Source organism: Schistocerca nitens, chromosome 1, assembly GCF_023898315.1.
Source record: "Schistocerca nitens isolate TAMUIC-IGC-003100 chromosome 1, iqSchNite1.1, whole genome shotgun sequence".
In the NCBI taxonomy this organism is placed as follows: domain Eukaryota; kingdom Metazoa; phylum Arthropoda; class Insecta; order Orthoptera; family Acrididae; genus Schistocerca; species Schistocerca nitens.
The window spans coordinates 548503309-548528128 of NC_064614.1; the positions used below are offsets into that span (position 1 = coordinate 548503309).

The 24820-nt window shown below is 44.5% G+C and overlaps 1 protein-coding gene and 1 pseudogene across 9 annotated transcripts in view; one reads left to right on the top strand and one right to left on the bottom strand.

Annotated features, from left to right (window-relative positions):
• LOC126254159 (protein held out wings) overlaps positions 1-24820 on the bottom strand; it is a 444686-nt gene that overhangs the window by 245152 nt on the left and 174714 nt on the right. The window lies entirely within an intron of this gene.
• LOC126208577 (5S ribosomal RNA) lies at positions 6029-6146 on the top strand (annotated as a pseudogene).

Sequence of the window (24820 nt, forward strand, 5' to 3'; positions counted from 1 at the left end):
TAACAGCTTGCAGTGCACACCATGAACCGTGTGCATTGTTTATCAAATCCGTATAATTACGTCACGCCAGTTGCGCATGCGCAGAAGCTCCTTAAAACGTGCACAAGTGTAGGTGTGCTCACGACCCTGACGCCAAGATTCACAGCACAACGCGGTGGATTTAGTGCCGTGTATTTCAGATTACCGCGTCTACACTATGTTTAACGGCATTCAAAGAAAAATAGCCAATAAATCCACAATGATGTCAAAAGTTTGGGTGTTCACGTGCTCTTACACAGCAGCCGCCACTGATTAGTTTACTGCACAGTGTTATAGCAGAGAAGAAACTTTAATGACGTAAATTGCTCCTAGCATTTATTACGTTAAAAGAGAATCATAACAACAAATATCTGATACAGAGGGAGAAGTTGTTTGCCGCGGAAATGTCGGATGGTCCGAGGCGTCTGCAGCTGCTACGACAGATGCGCTCTGACGCGCCATTCGGTTCCTCACACGAACAGCTTACCTACGGTGACATATGGTATGACCGTACTATCTGCCAGCCGACCGTGGGAATTGTCTCCAGAGCATTGCAGAGGCGCTCTGTATTACCTTTCACGATATTGACTTATTCATTTTGCATGTAGCGTTCAAATATACTGTAAAAAAAGCCAGATGCGCGTAGGACTTGCGCTCTGAGTGTTCCGTACAAACTCAAGTATGTGTATCTCCATAAATCGTTCTGACGATAGCCAATAATTCGTAAAAGTTGGCCTAGGAGCTGTACACGTATATTGAGCTTGTCATTTCACCCGAGACTGCAAGGGAAATATAATTTTTTTTTTCCGCTTAGGTTTGCGAATCGATGCGTATGACGTCGTGCTACCTACTCTGTGCAGTACCCGCCCCTGTCAGGAGATAATGTAGCGTGCACGTTCATCCATCCCGGGAATTGAGAATATAGATTTTTTTTGCTAGTTATCGACACTGATACCGGAAATTCGGAGACTTTCCAAAATACTTTAGTTCTAAGTTTCATGTCCGATAACAATTGACAAAAGAAATGTTTTTTTTTCGAGTGTTGTAATCATTATAAATGTAACAATCCTCTGATTTTTCCAATTCGCTTGTACTGTGAAACATTCCTTCTTCAAATTTCATGATTCTAGATCAACGGCAATTACTGTACAGGTTTTCATGAATGAGTTTGTGAGTATCAAAATATGTGACATAGCCGATTACTAAACAAAGATTCCAGCCGTTCAACCTGCACCGAAACCATGGAAATGAGCGTTTGGCGTCATTGGCCGGGAGGCTCCTTACGGGGCAAGTCCGGCCGCCTTGGTGCAGGTCTTATTACATTCGAAGCCACATTGGGCTACCTGCGCGCCGGATGGGGATGAAATGACAAAGACAACACAACACCTACTCCCTGAGCGGAGAAAATCCCCGACCCAGCCGGGAATCGAACCCGAGACCCTTTGAACGGCAGTCCGTCACGCTGACCATTTTTTAAAAAATTTTATTTCGTTCTATATTGTTCGTTAATCCGTTCACTCAGTTTATTATTACAGAACGTAGCTAAACCCTCTGACCGAACACGCTGAGCTGCCGCGCTGTCTACCATTGAGCTATCGAGGCGGCCCCCGAAACTATGACACTATGTGGCGAGTAGTCAACGTCTTCCTCAAAATTTCCCTCTTCACCTGCCGAAGTGTTGTGCACGGGCAGAGAGATCGAAGCGAATTTCATGACCTTGTTAGCTGTAGCAACCAGAGATGCTGTGGTGTCGTGTTGTTACCGCAGGGCCCGTACCAGTAGAAGCGATGCCGCTGGTGCGGCGAGTGCGTATCGCGGAATGCGCGCCGTGTCTTGTGTCGCGTACCGTTACAGCAGCGACCGTGCCCAACTGACCCGCTTCGCTTCCGGGACTCCCCCCCACCTCTCTCTCTCACTCTCTCTCTCTCTCTCTCTCTCTCTCTCTCTCTCTCTGACGCTACTGCTAGAACACTTGCTACGTATAGTCACACCCGGGCCAATCAGAAATGTTTAGGTGTGCTGACGAAACTGCTTATGTTTTTTCGGATATTCCTTTCTCCATCATTTCCTCAGGCATGCGGCATGCCAATATGAAAGTAAACTCGCGGTCTTGTGTAGTTATACACTGCTTCGCCTACCTTATCCTTTATGCTATTAGATACATCCTTGCCTTCTCTCCGTCCTACCAACTGATGTAAGTTAGAGGGAAAACTTTGTTACACGAGGAATCCGATCAACGGCCAATATGAACACGAAAAATGTATAGACCACTATTAACGCGATTTATGTCTTGGTCACAGGTATAATTAATAAAAAACAATGCGCCAATCCTGAAATGGCGGCAGTACATACTTTGGCTGAAGTTATAGAGTACAGATATCCCTTGAATCAGCATTCAGATGCGCACAATTTATTTTCTGTTGTCAACAAACATCGCTACCTCACGTGACCCTGGGACGACGTAAGTTTGTCCGTAATGCGTCCTATAATAATTTCGCTAGTACAAACAGATTCCCCACGCAGGTGTTGCGGATTCGACATTGGCGTTTTATAGACACCATGACGATCTGGATCTGATACTTAGAAGCGCAAAATGAACGGGCATCAGGTCAGTGCGTATTTACACTGTCCGTCACATCGCCTCAATTCGCTTAGCCAAGTACAGAACAGTGGAAGTCGGATGATGACTCACTGCTCGTGATACAAAATGTGACAGTATAGAATCGGAATTGAGGTACTTTCAACGAACAAATTTATTAATAGCCAAAGCAAACTTTGTACTGTATTCTCTTGATCTCTTTTGTTTGGTAAAGTGTTGAGAAAGAAATGGAACAACATTTCAAAATATCTACATTTATTTTCTAGGTAAAATATATACATACCGAAACATAAAGCAGTGGGCAGAAAGGAATAAGTGGAGCCTCTTTACCTCATTTTTTAATCTAAGTAATAACGCCATACACAGCTATATATTTCTCCTTCATTAAAGCTGCTCATTTCACTTAAAAGGTTATGTAATGGAAACCGCTTCGCCAACTTATGTTCTTATTTGAATACGGGCGTCAGCTCTGTCCTATTATTGTAAAACTTAAAAAATTTTCGCTTTTGGATATCTGTCCTCGCTTGTGCAAGAATAGTCAACGGAAAAACTATTCAAGTCGCAATGGAACATTTCCAATTTGCTCGAAAACAAAGCATATTAATAAAGTAAAGATTACAAAGACACAAAAGCACAAAATCCACTACTATAACATTGGCGAGCGCTGAGAAAATATTGCTTTACGTTGATAGCATACGACGATACGTGGAAACTTTGTTCCCGAAAAACCTTGATATGCCATGACGTGATGGTCCGTCGACGACCAGTATGAATGCTGCCATTTGAAATGCATTGTGGAATGTTTTGACATGACGTGGCGGTCAATGTGAACCGTCTTTAAACATACAGCGTCGTCCCGAGATCACTTGACAATTCCAGGTTAAAGTAGAAAACGTGTGCGTAACGCAATGCTCACTCTATAGATATTTCTACTTTATAGCTGAAACTGAACTCTTTCGGCAAATCATCACGCCAGTCTGGACTGATAACTCAATATTTTGGAACAAGCAACTCCTGCTTCCGGTTACGTTATTACAGATGGCAGATGTGTCGTCCCGAATGTAATATCACCGCTCGGTGTTTTGTTACATTTGAGCGTGTGAACGGTATGGACTGACGGACATGCATCTTGTTGGACTATGTGAGATCTGTTTACGGTCCTGCAACTCACGAAACCATGGATTCGTGGCAGCCAAAATTGTCCATGAAACGCCACTTCATGAACTGTTACAACGCACCACATAACCTATGTACTCATTGTGACGTCTGTTTCTTTTAAGCAACTCATCACAATTATGATTTTGCGCCATACGACATTATTATTGTGACCACCTGCTTAACAAAATTGATTTGTCTGAACTTACAAATCAGTAGCGTGAAGAACACAGAATTCTTTTTTGTTGAAACTTCCTGGCAGATTAAAACTGTGTGCCGGACCGAGACTCGAATTCGCAGGAGAGCTTCTGTAAAGTTTGGAGGATAGGAGACGAGATACTGGCAGAAGTAAAGCTGTGAGGACTGGGCGTGAGTAGTGCTTGGGTAGCTCAGTTGGTAGAGCACATGTCCGCGAAAGGCAAAGGTCCCGAGTTCGAGTCTCGGGTCCGGCATACAGTTTTAATCTGCCAGGAAGTTTCACATCAGCGCACACTCCGCTGCAGAGTGAAAATCTCATTCTTGTTTGTTGTTACATTACTCACGTTACTTGTAAGTACTCTTAACAATTCAGTAATTAGAGAATGTTTGTACTCGTTACACACCAGTCTACACGTTCATTGTGAGTAGAGCATATTCTGCTGAGTTTGCACAGTTTTCCCCAATCTACGCTGTCGCGTTGGGTCCGCTGCAACACGGCAGCCAAGTTGTCCCAGCGGGTGGCGTCCACCGAGCCAGGTAGAAGGTAGACGACACGGGCATTCCTGAGATCCCACGTCACGGCCGCTTCGGAGGCTGTGGCGCTGGCGCGCGCTTTGCATATTGGGCAGCCGCCTAACCGAACACGGGACAGAGGCTGGGACACGGCCCACTTGGACAGTCTGATCGCAGACCATACTGCCACCACACGTCTCAGCGGTGGCTCGAAGAGAAAACGTAGGTTTGCAAATTCGAAAGTTTTGATTCCCCTTCACTTCTGGACTATTTTCTGCCGATTACGCTGTCTTATAGCTACAACAAACGTCTGTGCCGAAATGGAAAGGACCATGCTTCGAGCTCCTTCCACAGCTGACGGGGTGCCTGGGTCACAGTTCGGACGACAGATTGTTTATTTATTGTTTAGGGCGCTCAACTACTAAGGTCATTAGCGCCCACCGGACGGCGGAAACCCTATACACCTCAGACAGCGCCATGATTCGTGAGGCAACTTGGTGCTGAAAACAGACCTTCAGGCTGACGACTGTCTTGGCTGATTACTAGCTTTTAAGCTAGAGAATATGAAAAACAGGGCACTGAAGACTTCGAGGATATGTGAAATGATCTTCGCTTGGTACAGAAATAGCGATTATGTCAATGAAATTTTTTGTTTCAGTCCCTTGGCACATTAAGATCAATAATGTCAAGCAGGTGCCAATTTTATATGCAGAATAGTTCACATTTTGCGGCTTTTTGAAGTAACCCTGTTACAGGCGTTCTTTCAAACGAAGGAATGGGAAAATGGCACCGTTATAAAGTTCTTTGTTTTGGACGGTTCATCGTCAAAGGTAACTCATTCAGAGTTGGAGAGGTTCAAATGGCTCTACGCACTATGGGACTTCACATCTGAGGTCATCAGTCCCCTAGACTTAGAACTACTTAAACCTAACTAACCTAAGGACATCACACACATCCATGCCCGAGGCAGCATTCGGGCCTGCAAACGTAGCAGCAGCAGCACGGTTCCGGACTGAAGCGCATAAAACCGCTCGGCCACAGCGGCCGACAATTGGAGAGGATATGGTATACATTGAGATATATCAGAAGGCACCGTGCGAAACAGTTGTTGAGTTTGTTAAACTGCTTGCTCAGAGAAGTAAAGATCGCTTTAAAAAGGATCCAACTGATTTTGCGTGGAAATTTGTTACTTTGGCTGAGATGTGGGTTCAACATCTCCCATCAGAAACGAGGACGGATGGTCTTGAATGGAAAGTTATTTTTCAGTCCAAACAGAACAGAAAGTGGGCACTTACTAACACTAACTTAAAGGCAGAATACTTCGCAAAGCAATATGGCATTGTGAGAAAAGTGTTTCTCCGAGAGGCGGAGATACTTCCAACCTGCTCTCATGTGTATTACCCATTTTAAATCGCTTGCTTGTTATACAACAATCAAATCTTATTTTGAGCTGAGCGATATCGCAGAATGGATTAGTGGTTTTAAAACCTCTTGATGAACTATTCGTGCTTTGTTTATAATTTTTTTTCTTTACCTTACCGTTGTGGCAACGGCCTTGCCGCAGTGGATACACCGGTTCCCGTGAGATCACCGAAGTTAAGCGCTGTCGGGCGTGGTCGCCACTTCGATGGGTTACCATCCAGGCCGCCATGCGCTGTTGCCATTTTTCGGGGTGCACTCAACCTCGTGATGCCTACTGAGTAGCTACTCGACAGAATAGTAGCGGCTTCGGTCAAGAATAACATCATAACGACCGGGAGAGCGGTGTGCTGAACCTACGCCCCCCTCCTATTCGCACCCTCCACTGAGGATGACACGGCGGTCGGATGGTCCCGGTAGGGCACTCGTGGCCTGAAGACGGAGTGCCTTACCGCAGTCTCTGGGACGAAAAGGTACGGTGGTGTCGATCAGGGAACTGTGTATTAATATAGAAAACCTGGCATCAAAGGCAGTGGTTATTAGTACCGCAGAGTATCTGACACTTCGGGACATTACAATGGACTGGTGTCGGGGAAACCGTAGTACGCAGCGATGGGCAGGGAGGAAGCGTGGTTACTTAGTTACATGTCCCACCGATCATTTTGCACGGTAGATCGTAGTGATGTGGAACGAGTCATTTTGCATTCACGTCACAAATAAATTTGCACATATTCTTACATTCTGAACATTTCTAAGTGTTTATTTTTGTACAGAGAAAGGAGAATCTTCCTCAGTTTGTTTTCAATTTTTACTTTGCTGTTTCCAAGACATATCACTGGGAAAGTGGTCGAAAATTTTTGTTGCAGCATTGTGCACCCCTTTTTGTGCTAAAGACGACCTTAATTTGGGGCAATGAATATCATTTTTCCTTCTGGTAATGTAATTATGTCAGGATGAAAACGTAATCTCCACTGCGGCTCACTACATGTGAATTCTGGGTCCCATCTACGAAATTCTGCGCGACCGAAACGGGCCGAACAAAAAGCTGAGCCATAAACGTTCGGCATCGTTTCTAAATAGTGTAACAGGTTCAAATTCGGCCTTGTCGAGACACGATGGTCCAGCAAATACGGAGAAAGAGAACGTTACGTGGGGCAAGAACAGCTGGAAACGATAAGGACGCCGGCAGTGTGTATCTGTTGACAGGTAACTTGCTGGAATCTGAAGGCTACGAAGACCAAGTAGTTTCCTCTGTCAGTCGGGAGTGGTTAGGGGTATTAGCATTACAGTTCCCAGTACAGGACAGGAAGAAACCACTTAGGCGCGGCTGCAGATCCCTTATGCGTCTGCGCCGAGGTAACGAACCTGTGTGACATTTTAGGCGGGAACTGTTGCCACAGTGTAGGCCCGTAACAGGCGAAAGAAGTGCAAATAAGCTGTCGCTCGAATTAAGAGGCGTCGCCTGTTGGGTAACGAGGGAAGCGTGACCAGCGATGCCGCTCGTGCTGCGTGGCGGCAGCAAGGACGACCGGCGTCTGGCAAGTGTACGGCGCGCCCCTTCCGTCTAGCCGAGACGCCGGCTCACTTTCGCCGTGACAGCGGAGAAACATGAGCTCGCTGCCCGCCGGTAATTCGTCTGTCTGTTGCCTGTCAGGCGCCGACACAGACCGCGTCGCTATGCACCGGCTTAACTGTGCTCGATTTTTCTGCCTGGTCCAGGCATCTTCTCCTTCGCACCTCCTTTTGTCGGCGTTGTTCTTTTTACTGACTGCCATGTTCTGACAAGTGTGGTTTCTAAGCATTGTAACAGATAGTCGCTGTATGTAATAAGCCGTAGAATGGTAGAATTTGCCCTCTGCACTGCGGAGTGTGACCCTGGGGAGTCGGGCCGAGGAAAGGGGATAAGAGTGATGGGAGGATGGGTGTGGGGGAACAGAAAGAGTAATAGCCTTAACACCGAAGAGATTACAGAATCACGGCAGAATGGATGATCTCCCCCTTCTTAATAATAAAAAAATAAAAGAGATAGATAGATAGAGAGAGAGAGAGAGAGAGAGAGAGAGAGAGAGAGAGCAGCGCGCTTCGTTACAGGATCATTTAGTAATCGCGAAAGCGTTACGGAGATGATAGATAAACACTACAGTGGAAGACTCTGCAAGAGAGACGCTCAGCAGCTCGGTACTGGCTTTTGTTGAAGTTTCGAGAACATACGTTCACCGAGGAGTCAAGCAGTATATTGCTCCCTCCTATGTATATCTCGTGAAGAGACCACGAGGATAAAATCAGAGATTAGAGAACACACAGAGGCATACCGCCAATCTTTCTTTCCACGAACAATACGAGACTGGAATAGAAGGGATAACCGATAGAGGTACTCAGGGTACCCTCCGCTTGCGGAGCATAGATGTAGATGTAGATATGTGGGACATCGAGAACCGAGAGGCACGATTAATTAATTAATTTAATGAGATCAGCTTCAGTTTAACTATTTATTTCTTTGTTTATTCAGACCACGACAGCTTTCGGGATTTTAAAATCCCATCTTCAAGTGTACAAAATTGTTGTACTTGGTAACGCATAACATGCGGTTCGGCCATTTATTGCTAGGGCTCCAAATCACTGCATCTTGGCGGAACGCCAACGATCTGTTGCGGCTGCCTGACGGCGGAGCGTTTTCGTCAAGATCCAGTGATTTGGAGACCTTGCACTGACAACTGAAGCTGATCTCTTCAAATTAATTTACTATTACATCCGAATTCCAAGACGCTGATCCACGATATTCTAAATCAGGACGAACGAAAGGTGATTTGAAACCCTTTCCTGCGTATAAAAAAGGTTCACTCGTATAGGTCTGACGTCCACGAATCTTAACGACCCTACCACTTCGTTGGTTGTGGGGATTAAAGGGACCAGCCTACCACTTCGTCAATCTTTTATGGAATTGCCAGATTTCTTGGGCATGCAAGAATATAATGAAAGAGGTGGATTTAAATTGCACTGGTATTTCGAGTGCATGCCGCCTGAGGCGAGATGCAACAGGTTTTGCTTGCTCCCCTCCCCACTATCCCCCCCCAAGCAGGTACATTAGGAAAGACACTTCCAAGAGAGATAAATCCTAACACAGCGTATTTTTCTGACAATAAGGACTTTGTTTTCCTGGTACCTGAACTTAAAAACATATAACTTGTCTATACAAAAACGGCGTAACAATGAGGTGCAATTAGTAGCGTCGTACTGAAATGATTTATATTTCACTTGAGTGCTGCGAGTCTCCACGCGTCTCAAATGCTGGAAACGACCGGCGGAACCACACGTCCCTGTCTGTGTGACACACATTCCTTTTCTACTCCGTTTCGCATTCATGTATCTGCTAAGTGTAGAACGGTAGGCAGTTGACTGACTTTCGTAAATAGCACAGGGAAACAATGACATTGGAAACAATGAACAATAGCTGCAGGAGAGGCTGGGGTAGTCTCTCATTAAATTTCACTTGCTATACACAGTTTCCCCATTTCAGAACGCTCATTGGCACCTGTTCTCTGTTGCCAGTCTTCAGTCCTACATCCGTTTGCTTACGGTGTTGAAGCCTTGGTCTCCCTCTACAATGTTTAGGCCCACTCTCTTCTCCATTACCGAACTGACGAATCCTTGATGTCTCAGAATGTGTGTCCATTAACCGAATTCGCCTGTAAGTCAAGTTTTGGCATAAATTTCTTTCTTCCTCAATCAGATTAAGCACTCCTCATTAGGTATTCTATGTACTCATCTAACCTTCACCGTTCTTCAGCAGCACGACCAAATTTCAAAAATTTCTCTTCTTGCCTGAACTTTTTTCGTCCACGTTTCATTTCCGTACTACGCTTCACACCACACTAATAGCTTCAGGAAAGACTTCATAATACAAACTTTTATTCCATATTAAAAAATTCATCTTTTCAGAAATTTTTTCTTGCTGTTAGCAGTCTCCATTCTATATCCCATGCTGGGGTTTAAGGAATCAACTCCGGTATTCAATTGAAATAGTTTTGAGGGAAAGCTGGAAAGCATTTTAAAGAACAACAAGCTCTCGCTTACCTGGCAGAAGCTGACCCGAGACAGTATAGATAACCGAAAACTACATATAACCCCAGATGCATATTCTTAACCTAAAGTAACTATTTAATGTATATAAAAACATGATACTTTGTCACATTCGAAACATATGGTCTTAGTTACAGTCGTCGGAAATCGACAACTTATTTACAAAGTTACACACAAGTTTTTAATTTCTGTTTTTCTTCCACTTTTTTTTCATGACGACGGTTCTCGCTTTCCGACAAACACAACAGCGTACAGTATAAAGGATTTTGTCGCGCAAATTTGAGCATAAGTCAATGAATTTCAGAAACTCTGTGTGTGAGATAACTGGTTCCTAGAGTCTCGTCTTCGTTCAAATGGCTCTGAGCACTATGGGACTTAACATCTGTGGTCATCAGTCCCCTAGAACTTGGAACTACTTAATCCTAACTAACCTAAGGACATCACACACATCCATGTCCGAGGCGGGATTCGAACCTGCGACCGTAGCTGTGGCGCGGGTCCAGACAAGCGCCTAGAACCGCACGGCCACATCCCCCGGCCGTCTTCGTTCTTTTATCGAAAATACTCTGTTCGCTATAACCGCGTTGCTTAGCTGCCCCAATAACGGTTCATAGCTACCGCTACTTCACCACCTGCGGATGTTCTTGTCCTCTCCATCTTCATAGCCAGAAAATTTGTATTTCAAACGACAATATTCGCTCTAACTGCAACATATCAGTTGATGCTGCTTGTCCCTGACGCCACCACTTCTCCCACAGGACGAAATTTTTTGTACCCCAACTGTGCCTAGAATAAATCTCGCCTTCAAGTGTGAGAACGGTTTTTAAAATGAAATACGTCCAGTATGCAGGAGTAATTGCGGGGCAGCAACTTGTGTTAATCAATATAATGGAAAAACAGCCCAAGATGCAAATTCCACTTTTATTAACTTTGTGACTAGTTTCGGGTCGGGACACATTTTCAGATAATCCAGATAGTCAAAATGGTATTTCTCAGAACACAAGAGGTGTATCAAGATGATAAACATTTACGTGTAACAAGCTTCAAATGAACAGTTACTTTGTTATACGTGTACGATCGTTATCTTGATACGATTCTTTTATTTTACGAAGTACCATTTTGACTATTTCGATGATTCAGGGAAAATGAGTCCCGACCCGAAACTAGCCACCAAATAAAACTTCGGCTATTTTTCCGTTGTACTGACTCTTATTTGTCTGCATAGATGATGATGATGATGATGATGACGATGATGATGACGACGTTTGGTTCGTGGGGGCGCTCAACTGCACGGTTATCAGCGCCCGTACAAATTCCCAACCTTTGCACAGTCCAAACTCGCCACATTCATGAATGATAATGAAATGATGACGACAACACAAACACTCAGTTATCTCGAGACCGGTGAGGATACCTGACCCCGGGAATCGAACCCGGGACCCCGTGCTCGGGAAGCGAGAACGCGACCGTGAGACTACGAGCTGCGGACTTGTCTGCATAGAGTCTACCGGGGCCGGACTCGGGAAGCAGCCCACACTCACCTAGTCTGATGTGGGGAATCGCTCAAAACAACACGCATAATAGCTGGCTCACCAGCCCTCGTTAATCCGCGAGGCGAATTCCGTCCGAGGCATCCTCGCCTCGCCGAACCCCGGAAGTGATAGATTAACACATTCGGCTATCTGGCCGGATTTGCGTCCCGAAATCTCCCGTCTATGCACGAAATAATCTGCAGGCAAGACAATCGGGGAGTTTGCTATGTCACCTGTTTCGCCTTTCCATGTTATTACAAGGCAATGTTACTGTCGATAGCTGTCTTACAGTACAGGGCTGTGCCAACAAGGCGCACTGAAGGACCCTCGTGACCATGTACGTCCGCACTTGATCAATGGAGAGAGAGAGAGAGAGAGGAGGGTAGGTGGGGCCAGTCGAAAACAGGACGGCGCGTTGCCAAAAGCGCGGAGGCAGCGGGCCACGGCGTTTACTCAGGAATCGGCGGCAGGCGCGCCGTCGCCGGAGAAAGCCGCTCGTCCGCGCCGACGCCCGCGGCCGGCGTTTCTCCCCATGTTAGGCGCCGGGCTGGCAGCTGCCGGCTGGCACCACTCTCTCCACGCGGCGTCTACAAAGGCGCCGCGACGCACCATTCGCATGCCGGCCGCTTCCTCCAGGAATCTCCGCCGTCTCCAGCACGTGCCGCGCAGGCTCCAGCATACAGCGGTCGCCGCACACACGCTGCTGGCACAACACATGCCATACGCATACGGGTCGTTTCTGGAGGCGACAGCTTAGGACCGTTCAAGCTAAAGTCTACAAGCGTTCGACAAGAAAACGGAGGAAGCGATGTGCCAAGGGGCAAGTAAACTTGGTTGAGTCCCTTGTTTCTCCAGCGCAACGATAGGGTCTCTATCGCACTAGATGGACTGATAACAGTTCAGGGATTTCGGCGTTTATGACTCATTACCAGAAGTACTATCCTATTACAATAATAACAAATGGTTCAAATGGCTCTGAGCACTATTGGATTTAACTTCTGAGGTCGTCAGTCCCCTAGAACTTAGAACCACTTAAACCTAACTAACCTAAGGACACAAAATTGTTAAGGCTTTCGTGGCCACTTGTTGACACTTCTGAGGTCGTCAGTCCCCTAGAACTTAGAACCACTTAAACCTAACTAACCTAAGGACACAAAATTGTTAAGGCTTTCGTGGCCACTTGTTGACAAACTGCCTATTGGCTTCTGTCTCGGGTTCTTCGGCCGACGTTCATCTAATGATTTTTCTGACGTTTCGCCAGCACGAGTGGCTGGCATTGTCAAAGCTTCACCCTCCATTGCCGGTGGTGAAGCTTTGACAATGCCAGCCACTCGTGCTGGCGAAACGTCAGAAAAATCATTAGATGAACGTCGGCCGAAGAACCCGAGACAGAAGCCAATAGGCAGTTTGTTAACCTAAGGACATCACACACATCCATGCCCGAGGCAGGATTCGAACCTGCGACCGTAGCTGTTGCGCGCGGTTCCAGACTGTAGCGCCTAGAACCGCTCGGCCATCCCAGCCGGCACAATAATAACACCTCTAACAGCCATCTAGCGCCATCTTGGTCATGTGAATGCTCTACGGGCCATTTTTGTCAATCAAAAAATTTTGTGTGATTTTAATGCAATATCTATGACGGTCATTCTGTAATTCATGGCAACTATGATTTATCGTGCGAACGCGTGTCATCACCGTAACCGCAGTAAATACGTTCATGATCAACCGAAAGATCGCGACTGCATGCGAGCGTGGCTGGTTCTCTCTCTCTCTCTCTCTCTCTCTCTCTCTCTCTCACACACACACACACACACACACACAGAGAGAGAGAGAGAGCGACAGCACACGTCTCCAACACTATCAGAGCACGAATCCATCCCGCAATAGCAAAACAAAACACGCAAAATGATGAGGAGACAGTCACACTTCCCAACACAGCAGTATAAATGTGATAAGTGCGGTGAAAGCGCTGTGTGCAAATGCAAATACTCAACATATACAAGTGGAAGTAAAAAAAAAATTTGAGTGACGAAAAGGAATAATAACTGTCAATAGTAATAAGTAAAGCCTGCGAACTGTTATGATCAAAATAAGAGAAAGCGCCATGGTGTTACAGTGACCTCTGAAGAGCCTTTAAAATAAAGCGAAACTCGTGTGGTGTTCAGAAGGCTTTTGTTACAGTTGCTGAAAACGGCTAGAGACAACTTGTATAGGTACAACTGCGGGAATAAGAGACGCCAAAAAAACAAAGAAATCATGAATAAGTTAACGGATATGTCGAACGGCTACGAAGTATCTCGAAGCACAGGCTGCGCGTTATAGTCGCGAGTCAACGATAGGGTGCCTTCCGATCTTCTACTGTCGTAGGATCATGCTCTCAGGAAATGGTTAGTTTTCAGTGAATTATTAATTGGTCGGTATTATCAGTTTATGGTTTTTAGAAAATAGATATATCCTTTATGAACGTTTTTCCGAATAATATAGCTTCCTACTTCATCTCTTTGAATCACAGGACGTACAATTGCTGTTTACAGAGAGAACCCGACGGCTCTGATACTGCTTCTGCGGAGGACAAACTTCATGCTGTCTCTCTTTCTACGAAGAAAGAATTCTACACGATGATGGACTAAGATAGTCCAAGGACGGACTGTCAATCTCTGCAAAATGGAAAAACACGGCCAATCATAGTACACGCATCTTATACCACCCTCTACGGACTCCTGGCTAAACTGAGACATTTCAGGAGATTTAGGGCAAGTGGAGCGTTCTTGAAACCCACGAAGGATGCAAAGAATTACCAGGATAGCACTACACTACCGAAAATCGGAGTCACCCGAAATCGGCCGATCATTATTATAAACAACTGATTCTGTAACAGCCAAGGTGGAAAATGTGCCTTTCTTAACCACAGTGTGCCCGATTGTCGCGTCGACAGCCAGCACAAGGTAAGGTGACAGCCATTCCAACTGCCGTTGAGAAAGCAGCACAGTCGCTCTCTCCCGAAGCTACGTATGTCGCTTAAGTTCTGATGATGAAAATTTTGTTCGAAACATCCCTTTTCGATGAAAGCCTGTCAAGCTCGCGACTGAAATTTAATCATCCGTGCACGGGATGACCTGTGGCGGCGATCAGATCGCAAACGTTTACTATTTAGTGTGACGTAACGTGCGAGCACGCCAGTAAGTAGCGCAGGACAAACACGGCAGGCGGCACGTGGCCTCGGCGCAGCATCCACGCGCACTCAGCAAGTCAGATAGCGGCCGCGTGCCGACTGCATTCCTCGCTCGCCTCCCACTAGGACCGCTATCGAGACCACAACTAGCACTCTACTTGACTCGCTTGCGAAACAAGCGCAGTTTGCGGCGGCTTTGGCCCTCGGCCGGTAGCACGGGATAATGAACGACCTCGCGGCTCAGCTGATTGTTAATTGTCCTGGAGACGGCGACAGCCTCCGCTCTTCTGTGATCTCGATCTACGCTAATCTTGTATGGTGGCTGCACAAATATCAGCATATCGCCTCTTTTTCTGTTCAAGATGCTAGTGTCAAGTGTGTTGTAATAACTCCATTAACCCTGTGACTACCAATTTTATCTCTCAGTCAGAAATATCAATAAGAAAACAATATTTCCCGCCGTCTCGTTTTCCAAGGCGGTTGGGAGGCGGGGGGTAAGGGGTAAGTATTCGAAGTACCTCCAGACTTTAAGAAGACGAATGCGCAAGAACTGAAAGACATATTGAAAACAGATAGACAACAGTGGACAGAGCATCACTCTTAAGTTTGTAACTCACACTGTAGGTGCTCAATATGGGCTTCGTTTGTGATGTGGCAAGCGTGAATTCCTGGGTGCAACTCATTGAGAGCGATTTGTCCAGGGAGTGAAGCCAGTCCGCTTTGCGAATTGGTGTCCGGACATTTGCCACACCGGACATTTGCCACGGTTTTAACTGCTCCGAAGGGTTCGGTCCCTTGTCTCCCCCCCCCCCCCTCCTCCTCCTCCTCATCTTCCTGCTCACCCGCCCAGTTTGCTTTCGAAGTTCCTAACGTGACCATCGGTATGGAAGTTATTACAACGAACAAGGGCAGGCCTCCTGCTCATTACAAAGGTTATGCGTATCTTAAACAGAGGGAATCTAAATAAGGTGTTGTTACATGGATGTGCTTACGCCGAAAAGCGGATCATTGCAAGGGAAAGCTGCTTTCGAGGAACGGAGAAGTGTTGAGCGTGTTAGAACATCTCTGTGGACCACCTGACGATGCAGCTCTGAAAGTGGAAAGAGCGAAGAGAAGGTCTCGAGAAGAAACTACACAGTTATCGGAGATGAAATGGGAAATCTACATAATAAAGTTTCTGACTTTGTTACAGTGATGCCTAATTCAGAATCTATGAAGAGAACCATGCGTCGTCGATGGAGTCAAAGAGTGGGGGAACCAACAAGAGCCTAAGAACTCTTATGAAATTGATTTTCATGAAGATCTATTAAAAATGGGAGATGGCAGTAGTTTTCCTCTGGAAGACGATAGATTAGAGGTGAGAATAATGATTTTTAGTGGAAGCAAAGGAAAAGAAAGTTTAAAAACATGTTCCCATTTTTTTTATGGATGAAACATTTAAGAGATGCAGCAAGCAGTTTGCACAGATCTACACCATACACGTAGACTTAGGAGGCCCGATAAAAGAAACAAACATTCTTCCTACTGTATTTGCACTGCTCCCTAATAAGAAGAAAGACACATATGATCGTCTGTTTCGTCTGATAAAACAGGCAGTCTCTGAGTGGTGTCCTAAACAAGTAAAGGTGGACTTTGAGGCAGCTGCGATATCGGTCATTCGTCAAGTTTTACCCACAACTGAAATAAATGGATTCTGTTTCCATATGAAGAGTTTATGGAGAAGAACTCGAGTTCTCGGTCTAACTGAGGAGTACCGCTAGAACGAGGATTTAAGACTTCACGTTAGCATGTGTGCAGCGCTGGCAGTTGTAAAACTGGAGGACGTAAGCAATGGATGGATTGAGATTCATGCAGAAGCTCCTGATAACGGAAGGTTCTCTCAATTTTTTGACTACTTTGTGGATAACTGGCTAGAGAATGAGGATATCGCAATAGAAATGTGGGACTGTTACGGAAAAAGGCACCGAACGACGAATGCTGTTGAATGGCGGTACAACAAAATAAATAGTATTATTGGAAACCCTCACTCTAAAATCAACTATTTGGTGGAGTGCTTGAAAAAGGAAGGACAGCTCACAAACTGTATGTACATGAAATTGGAAATGAATCTTGAAGGTAAGAAGAGGAAGAAGAAGTACCTGAAGCTGGATGACAGGATAGAGAGAATCATAAAGATTTATGAATAGACTGGCAACATTAGGCCTTGCTTGAAAGCCATTGCCCATATTCAGAAACTGGACTAAAATACGTTAAAAATAATGTATTAAAAACCATGAAGACCACGAGTCCTCGCAGGTTACTGACATAAAATTATTGAAACATTGAAGCAGCATTATCAGAGCTAATATTAAGTTGTAATTGTAAATAGAGTGTACAATAGTTCAGCGTGTTTACGCTGATTTTACACACGCCAGAATGGTAGATGGTCATTTATCATTTTCACGGTCCAAAGCCTGTGCAAAGTGCGATGCGAATCAGCCTTTAATGTAAAAATTAAAAAGTATTTCAAGCCTCACAAAAGTATCCGTATTGTTGTCAAGTTAAGATAACTTTTTTCTGCCTTCCAATATTATGGCCATACTATTAAATAATTGTGAGTTCTAAAATAATTTTCTGAAGCTTCAGAATCGCAACTATCACCTAAAATATCATGGTTTGTTAAACTGATAGTATACGCTTTCGTAAAAGAATATGCGAACTGAACCTTTGAATTGCACCTAAAATTGACATCCCAAAACTGATCTGGTGCTAAGGTAGACATTTTGGCACCTCAAATATTTTTTATTTAAGTTTAGCTGCAAACATTTATAGTAGATGTAAATCTACTTAAGTACATTTAGATATAGTCCTTTAAAAATTAAAATTTCTTACTAAATTGTTGATTATCTTTAAACAGGTCAGTAAAAGCAAGGAGCTTACTACTGAAAATTAATTGTTACTAAAGAACATCAGAAACAAATGTGTTAGACCTACTTTTCTTATACATTAGAGACTTTTTGAAAAGATATTTGATCATTTCCTCTGTCACTGACAGTGTAATTTCAGTTGCTTTGCAACACCAGGGATATCTACGTCTAAATTATGTTTTCAGCTGTTCTCGTTTCGAATTCTGGAATATTTAGTTCGTATTCTTTGGTGGAGGAATTTCGGAAAATTCATTTACTAACTCCACTTTAGTGGCACTGTCATCAGTAACATTACCGTCGCTGTCGCACAGTAAAGGTACTTACTGAGCCTTTCCACTGGTTTACTTAACATGGGACCAGTATCTCTTTGGATTTTCCGTCACATTTCTAGAGCGAGTTTCGTTGTGGAAACTATTAAATGCATCTCGCATTGAAATCAGCACCAAACTTCGAGCCTCAATAAAACTTCACCAATCTTTGAGATTTTGCGTTCGTCTAAAGTATACGTGCCTTTTGCGGTGCTCCTGCAACAGCTTTCTGTCGTGTTTTGTGTACCATGGGGGATCAGTTCCGTCTCTTATTAATTTATTTGGTATGAATATCTCGAGTGCTGTTGATACTATTTCTTTGAACTTAAGCCACAAATGGTGTTCATTTACATAGTTTGGAAAGATTGGAGACTGTCTCTTAGAAAGACGTCAACCGAATTTTTAGCTGCTTTTATAAATAGATATATTTCGCGTGTAGTTTTGGTGAATTTCTTTGTTACGGAAGTGAGCCTCTCTACGACTGCGTGTTCACTAATCCCTGTATCCGTCGTGATGCTCAGGATTATTTGTGGCTAAGAGGTCAAGTGTGTTTTCGTAACCATTTACAATTTGAATGGCCTCATCAACTAATTGTTAAAAATAATTTTTAAAAAAGCATTTAGAACTATTACGGAAGTTGTATTCTATTTACAATAGGGTATGAAAATGTATTTTTGTCAACATGTGGAACGCAGACTGAAGTAACTGCCAACTATAATTGTATGAATAGGGTACCTATTTGTGATGAGACTCAAGTTTTCTTTTCTTTGAACTGTTCAGCAACTGTTTCATCTGAGACAGGGGGTCGGTAACAGGAGCCAGTTATTAATTTATTCCGGTTGTTGAGTATAACCTCTGCCCATACTAAGTCACAGGAACTATCTGCTTCAAAGTCGATAGTGAGCTCACATTTTTCCTTAAGTTGTCCTTCTTGTTTCTGTTGTAGCGCAGATAATTACAATTACGGCTTTTCCCTCCAGAACCTAAGATGCTTTCTCTGTGACCCTGTAAATACCAGAGCTAAACAATGTAGAACAACAACGTACGTTACAAGCGTAGCATTCTGTATTACTTCATTTCCTTATTTCTAACATTTTAAAATTGTAAGTCGACTTTAGATGACATGTCAATCATAGATGTTCTTATCTCTATTTAGTGAACGTGTTTTCAGTTACGTTTTGAACATTGTCCCGCTACACTTCATTAACTAATGTTTTTAGAGAGTAAATTAAAATGGATTATGTCGTTCTTCTTTTCAAACATTCACAAACCCATTTATTCTTTCCCTAGTGTCTTTTGGATATGCAGTTGTAGTAATTAAAGTAGGCACAAATGCAGTGATAAAAAAGAAATGATTAGCGTACATTCGCATTCTCGTTTCACCGTTCCTTTCTTGTTGCTCCCATGCCGATGGACTGTTTCTATCGCAATCAGTAAGCGTGAAAGGAAGCTACCGTACAGACAGAGGAATTTATATTTATACTTGGCAGAACTAATTACATGCTGACAAAATCGTCGGTATTGCTTTCGTTTCCCAAAAGTTATAAATATTTCGATTTCGGAAAAGAAGCTCTGTATTTGGCCAAGATGTCGAAGATGAAGGTCCCTTACGTACTGGTTGTATCGAGTAAGATGTGGAGACGGTGGATTGAAAGCGGACAGAAGTAGTGTCCCTCACCTGAGGGATAGCTACCTGGCGAAGGGGCAAGTGTGGCAAATGTCCGGCGTGGCAAATGTCCGGCATTCTTGCGAATTGGGTGGTTGGGTTGCCTATCAAGCAGGTGCGAAATATTTCGACGTGACAGTACGGGGACGAGGGTCAACAATGGAACTTGAGGACAGCACAACCGACAAGTGGAATCAATAATAACTCTGCTACCCATTAGTAGGCTTCCCTTTACTAGGTGACATTGATTGATAGCAGAAACATGCTGCAGTTCTCTGGTAGTAAAGGGTTAACGCGATGACTGCGGTCCTACATCTACGTGATTACTCTGCTACTCACAATAAAGTGCCTGGCAGAGGGTTCAACGAACTACCTTCATGCTGTCTCTACCGTTCTTTAACGGCACGCGGGATAAACGAGCACTTAAATTTTTCTGTGCGAGCCCTGATTTCTCTTATTTTATTGTGATGATTATTTCCCCCTATGTAGTTGGGTGCCAACAGAATGTTTTCGCAAACGGAGGAGAAAAATGGTAATTGAAATTTTATGAGGAGATCCCGTCACAACTAAAAACGTCTTTGTTGTAATGATTGCCGCCGGCCGAAATGGCCGAGCGGTTCTAGGCGCTACAGTCTGGAACCGCGCGACCGCTACGTCGCAGGTTCGAAGAATCCTGCCTCGGGCATGGGTGTGTGTGATGTCCTTAGGTTAGTTAGGTTGAAGTAGTTCAAAGTTCTAGGGAACTGATGACCTCAGAAGTTAAGTCCCATAGTGCTCAGAGCCATTTCAACCATTTTTTTTAATGATTGCCACTGCAGTTCACGTATGATGACTGTGGCACTAATCCCCTATTTCCCAATGATACAAAACGAGCCGCTCTTCTTTGTACTTTTTCGATATCATCCGTCACTCCCACCTGATGCGGATCCCACACTGCCACTGCACAGCAATACTCTAGAATAGGGCGGACAAGCGTGGTGTAGGCACAGTCTCTTTAGTACACCTGTTGCACCTACTAAGTGTTCTGCCAATGAATCGCAGTCTTTGGTTTGCTCTACCCACAATATTATCTATGTGATCGTTCGTTATTTGTAATTGTAATCCCTAAGTATTTGGTTGAATTTACAGCCTTCAGATTTGTGTGAGTTATCGCGTAATCGAAATTTAGCTGATTTCTTTTTGTACTCATGTGAATAACTTCACATTTTTCTTTATTCACGTTTCGCACCATACAGATATCTTATCCTAAAGGGGTAGTGAGGGGGAGTAACGAGTTTCAGTCCTCTATGACTTTCGGTATTATGAAAGCTAATTATCACTTGAATCATAATGCATTCGCTGCAATCGTCAGAATCGAGTAAACTGTGCAGAACTTACAACAAAGAACCTCCTGGTTGGATCTATATTCATACACTTCGATGAGCTGTACAAGGTATACTACTTACATCTTTAGTAGGAAGTATATCCATACATTCCACACTAGATACTGGTTCTTGAAACTTTGTAAGTAAGCCTTTACGGGTCTTTCGTGGTCTAATTTCGTTAAAATAACAATCCAGATCGCAATGACATTTATTACGACAAGCCCGTGCTACCACGGGAATAGCTGAGGAGCCGCCAGCACCAGCGATACGGGGCTCACATCTGAAGATGACTAAGTCGCAACCGGTCGTAATACATAAATATTGCAACCTAGACTCGTTTTAATCAAATTATAGCAACTGATCAATGTTCTATGGACAATGTCGCCTAAATTTATGAATGTATCTTCCTTCTATGGTTTGCCACTGCAGGTTTTTCAGCTTTTCAGCAACACCCGTCTGTAGGTCACACAAACCCTGTGACCACTTGCGCTGTCGTTCTTTGTCGACGTTCAATATCCCTTGTTAGTAGTGATAGATATGGGCCCCACACACTTGAGCAATATTCGAGGATGGGTTACTAAGTGTTTTGTAAGATTGCATTTTCCCTGTACAAACGTATCGATGTCTACCATCTGCTTTACCGGTGGCTAAGCCCTATGTGATCATTCCGTTTCACATCCCGACAAATTTGTATACGCATTTACTTTTATGAGCTGATAGATGTCAATTGCGAGTCAGTGATACTGTAGTCATAGGACACTTTTTTTTCCTTCAAGTTTTGGGGAATGGAAAACATACATGCTTGGTGCGGTCCAAAACCCACCCTCTGTATTTAAATGCTCCTCTTTGGGTACATTGGTGCGAAGTCAGTTACGAGCGTTGCATCACCAACAGTTAGCGTGTGAACACACGGAGCGCTGCGCTGTCATAGCGGCGCAACCCGTGGGTGGGTAGGTGAGCAGGGCCCACCCCTGACGCTTTTTTGTCCAAGAGCAGACGGCTGAGCCAGGAGGGTTCGGGGCTGAAACGATACACCGGCGGCCAAGGACGCGCCCATCAACGCCTTAAGCGCGTGTCCGCCAGCGGGAGATCTGGACTCCACCAAGCCGGCTAAAGGGGCCTTACGGCTGCAATCGAAAGGCGTGATATGGGGCTCAGTGCTGTGGAAGGAAACCAGTGACTATAACCACAACCAGCTTCCTGTACCTCGCGCCACACCTTCACTTTTCTGCTGGTGTGGACCTGAGCTACACGATTGTTAAATTACAATGTTTACATTCATTCAACCATCTCCAGCATTCCATTCACAAACTAGCATGGCGAGTTTTCCACGACGTGAATGAACTTCACTAGATACAGCCTCTGATCACAAACATCCCGACATCTATTAGTGGAGATTAATGTGGGGCATGTCTACCCTTCGCCTTTGTGACGGCTTGAAATATGCTGGCGACACTTTCAATGAGGTGTCCGAATATCTGTGGAGTTTGTCAACCCTTTGTCCATCAAGAGTCGAAACTAGACAAAATAGTCAAGTTGGACGGTAAGGGCTGGAGCGAAGTCTACTTTCTAACTCACCTCATAGGTCTTCCATTGGGTTCAGTCGGGCTCTGAGCAGGAAAATACAGGAATGTTATTGTCCACAAACCGTTGCGTGACGTATGCTCTGTAGCGGCCAGCTATACAATCTATCATAGTTGCCCAACTTTTCCTCCGCTGTATGCAGTACACAATGCTGTAAAACCTGTTCGTATCCTTCTGCAATAAGCGCTTCCTCAAGCGCAATAAGGGGACACAACCTAACCACCAAATACACCGCCATACCATAACACTAGACACGACAGCAGCTAACGCTCTCCTGGCATTCGCCTGACGCAAACTCTTCCGTCGGAATGATACAGGGTACAGCGTGATTCGTCACTGCTAACACACTTTTGCAGTCATCCACTGTCCAGTGATGTCACTCTTTACCTCAAGCGTCGCTTAACACTGACTGTGTGTGGCTTATCAAGAACTGCTGGACCACTGCATCCCATTTTTAAAAATAACACACTACGCACTGTAATTTGGCTACATGGACTGCTGGTAGCGCTTCCAAACTCACAAATGATTCCTTCCGCTGATTTCATGCGACTTTTATACTACCACTGTCCGTAAAGCTCAACAGTGCCTGTCTTTGAGTACACGAGGTTTAGCTGTGTGCAGTATGATCCAGAGGTGGCGGTGCCACACGGAAGTCGGCAACGGAAATCGATACTACAGACCTTTAGACGCTGAAGAAGACACGTCCCATCTCTCGACACAGCAGCGCCCTCGCACAGGGGTCAATATAGAGCACAATTTTTGAGCTCAGCTGAAGCAGTCAACATCTTCGAGAATGACCAGAGAGCTATTCAAGACTAAGAGACACATAAGGTTTTGTAAATGTCGAAAACTGTACCTCTAGACGAGTGTTTATTAATTAGTGCATTAAGTAATGCTTTCATAGTCGATGACAGTTGTAAATTATCAAGCACTCTTGCGGCAAAGGATTGTTTCAAGTTACGTAAATCTTTTTATCATTCGTGTAATAAAGTGAAATATTATTTGATATGTTGTAGTTCAGATGAATCACCACCTAAAGCAATAGAACAGCTCGCAGTTACCGCCGGACGACTGTAGTTTCGTCTGGTCACAACACTGTAGTTGTTCCTTCGCGTATCCACTTCACAATCACTTAAACACCAGTCGGCGAGGGCAGCTTTAGAAGGGTTGAAATATCCCTGATGCCTTTGACACTCAGGTGACATACAGTGACGAGCACATTTTCGATGTCACTCAGCTCTCCTGACGGACCCATTCAACTGTTACCAATACTCTGCTGACAAAATACTCCCCACGTCTTCTCATACCGGCGGGTCTGCCTATCGTGACAATTAGTAAATAAATCCGCATTATTTACAGGACTCTGGTTACTTGGATACGGCACAATTGGAATAAAAGAAGGGAAAAACTAGCACCACACGTCATGAGGCACTGAGGAACAGTTTAATTTGGTTAGGGACGGAAGGCCGACGCTTGACTGCAGTAAGCAAGATGATCCTTTCGTTGTTACAGACGAGCTGTTTGCATCCCGTGCTGAGGCTCTTTCCTTATAGCTGTACCGTTCGCCAAATGTTTGTTGCCTGTGCTGAAAGACTGCAAAAAAAAAAAAAAAAAAAAAAAAAAAAATATGGTTCAAATGGCTCTGAGCACTATGGGACTCAACTGCTGAGGTCATTAGTCCCCTAGAACTTAGAACTAGTTAAACCTAACTAACCTAAGGACATCACTAACATCCATGCCCGAAGCAGGATTCGAACCAGCGACAGTAGCGGTCTTGCGGTTCCAGACTGCATCGCCTTTAACCGCACGGCCACTTCGGCCGGCTGTGAAAGACTGCATTTCTGGCCGATATGAAAAATACTTATCATCCGATTTTCCGAAACTATTAGGTGAGGAAATTTTATTTTTACATACTTTACAATCTGAGACGGTCACTCGATAAAGAACTGAATTTCTTTTCTTTATGATATACTTACTTTGCAGCAGCAAATTATGCAAGACATTGCACGAAATTTTGAAGCGGTCGCAGAGGTAAAAATGCATTGCTTAAACTTCGCGTGTGGTTGACTTTAGGTCATACATTGCAGAGAATGAAATGTAGATAAGTTATCGGAATTTTATTTAAAATTGAGAGCAGAAGAATATCTCCTTTCCTTCTAGAGTTAGAGTGTTTCATATCCGAAGGACGTTTGCGGGTGATACGCCCTCTGATGTCCTTGCGTATCGCGAAGAACGTGGTCAAAAAAACGGCGCGCGTATGTACGTCCACAACACCTGGGGGCGGCGTAGCAGGACGTGTATATACG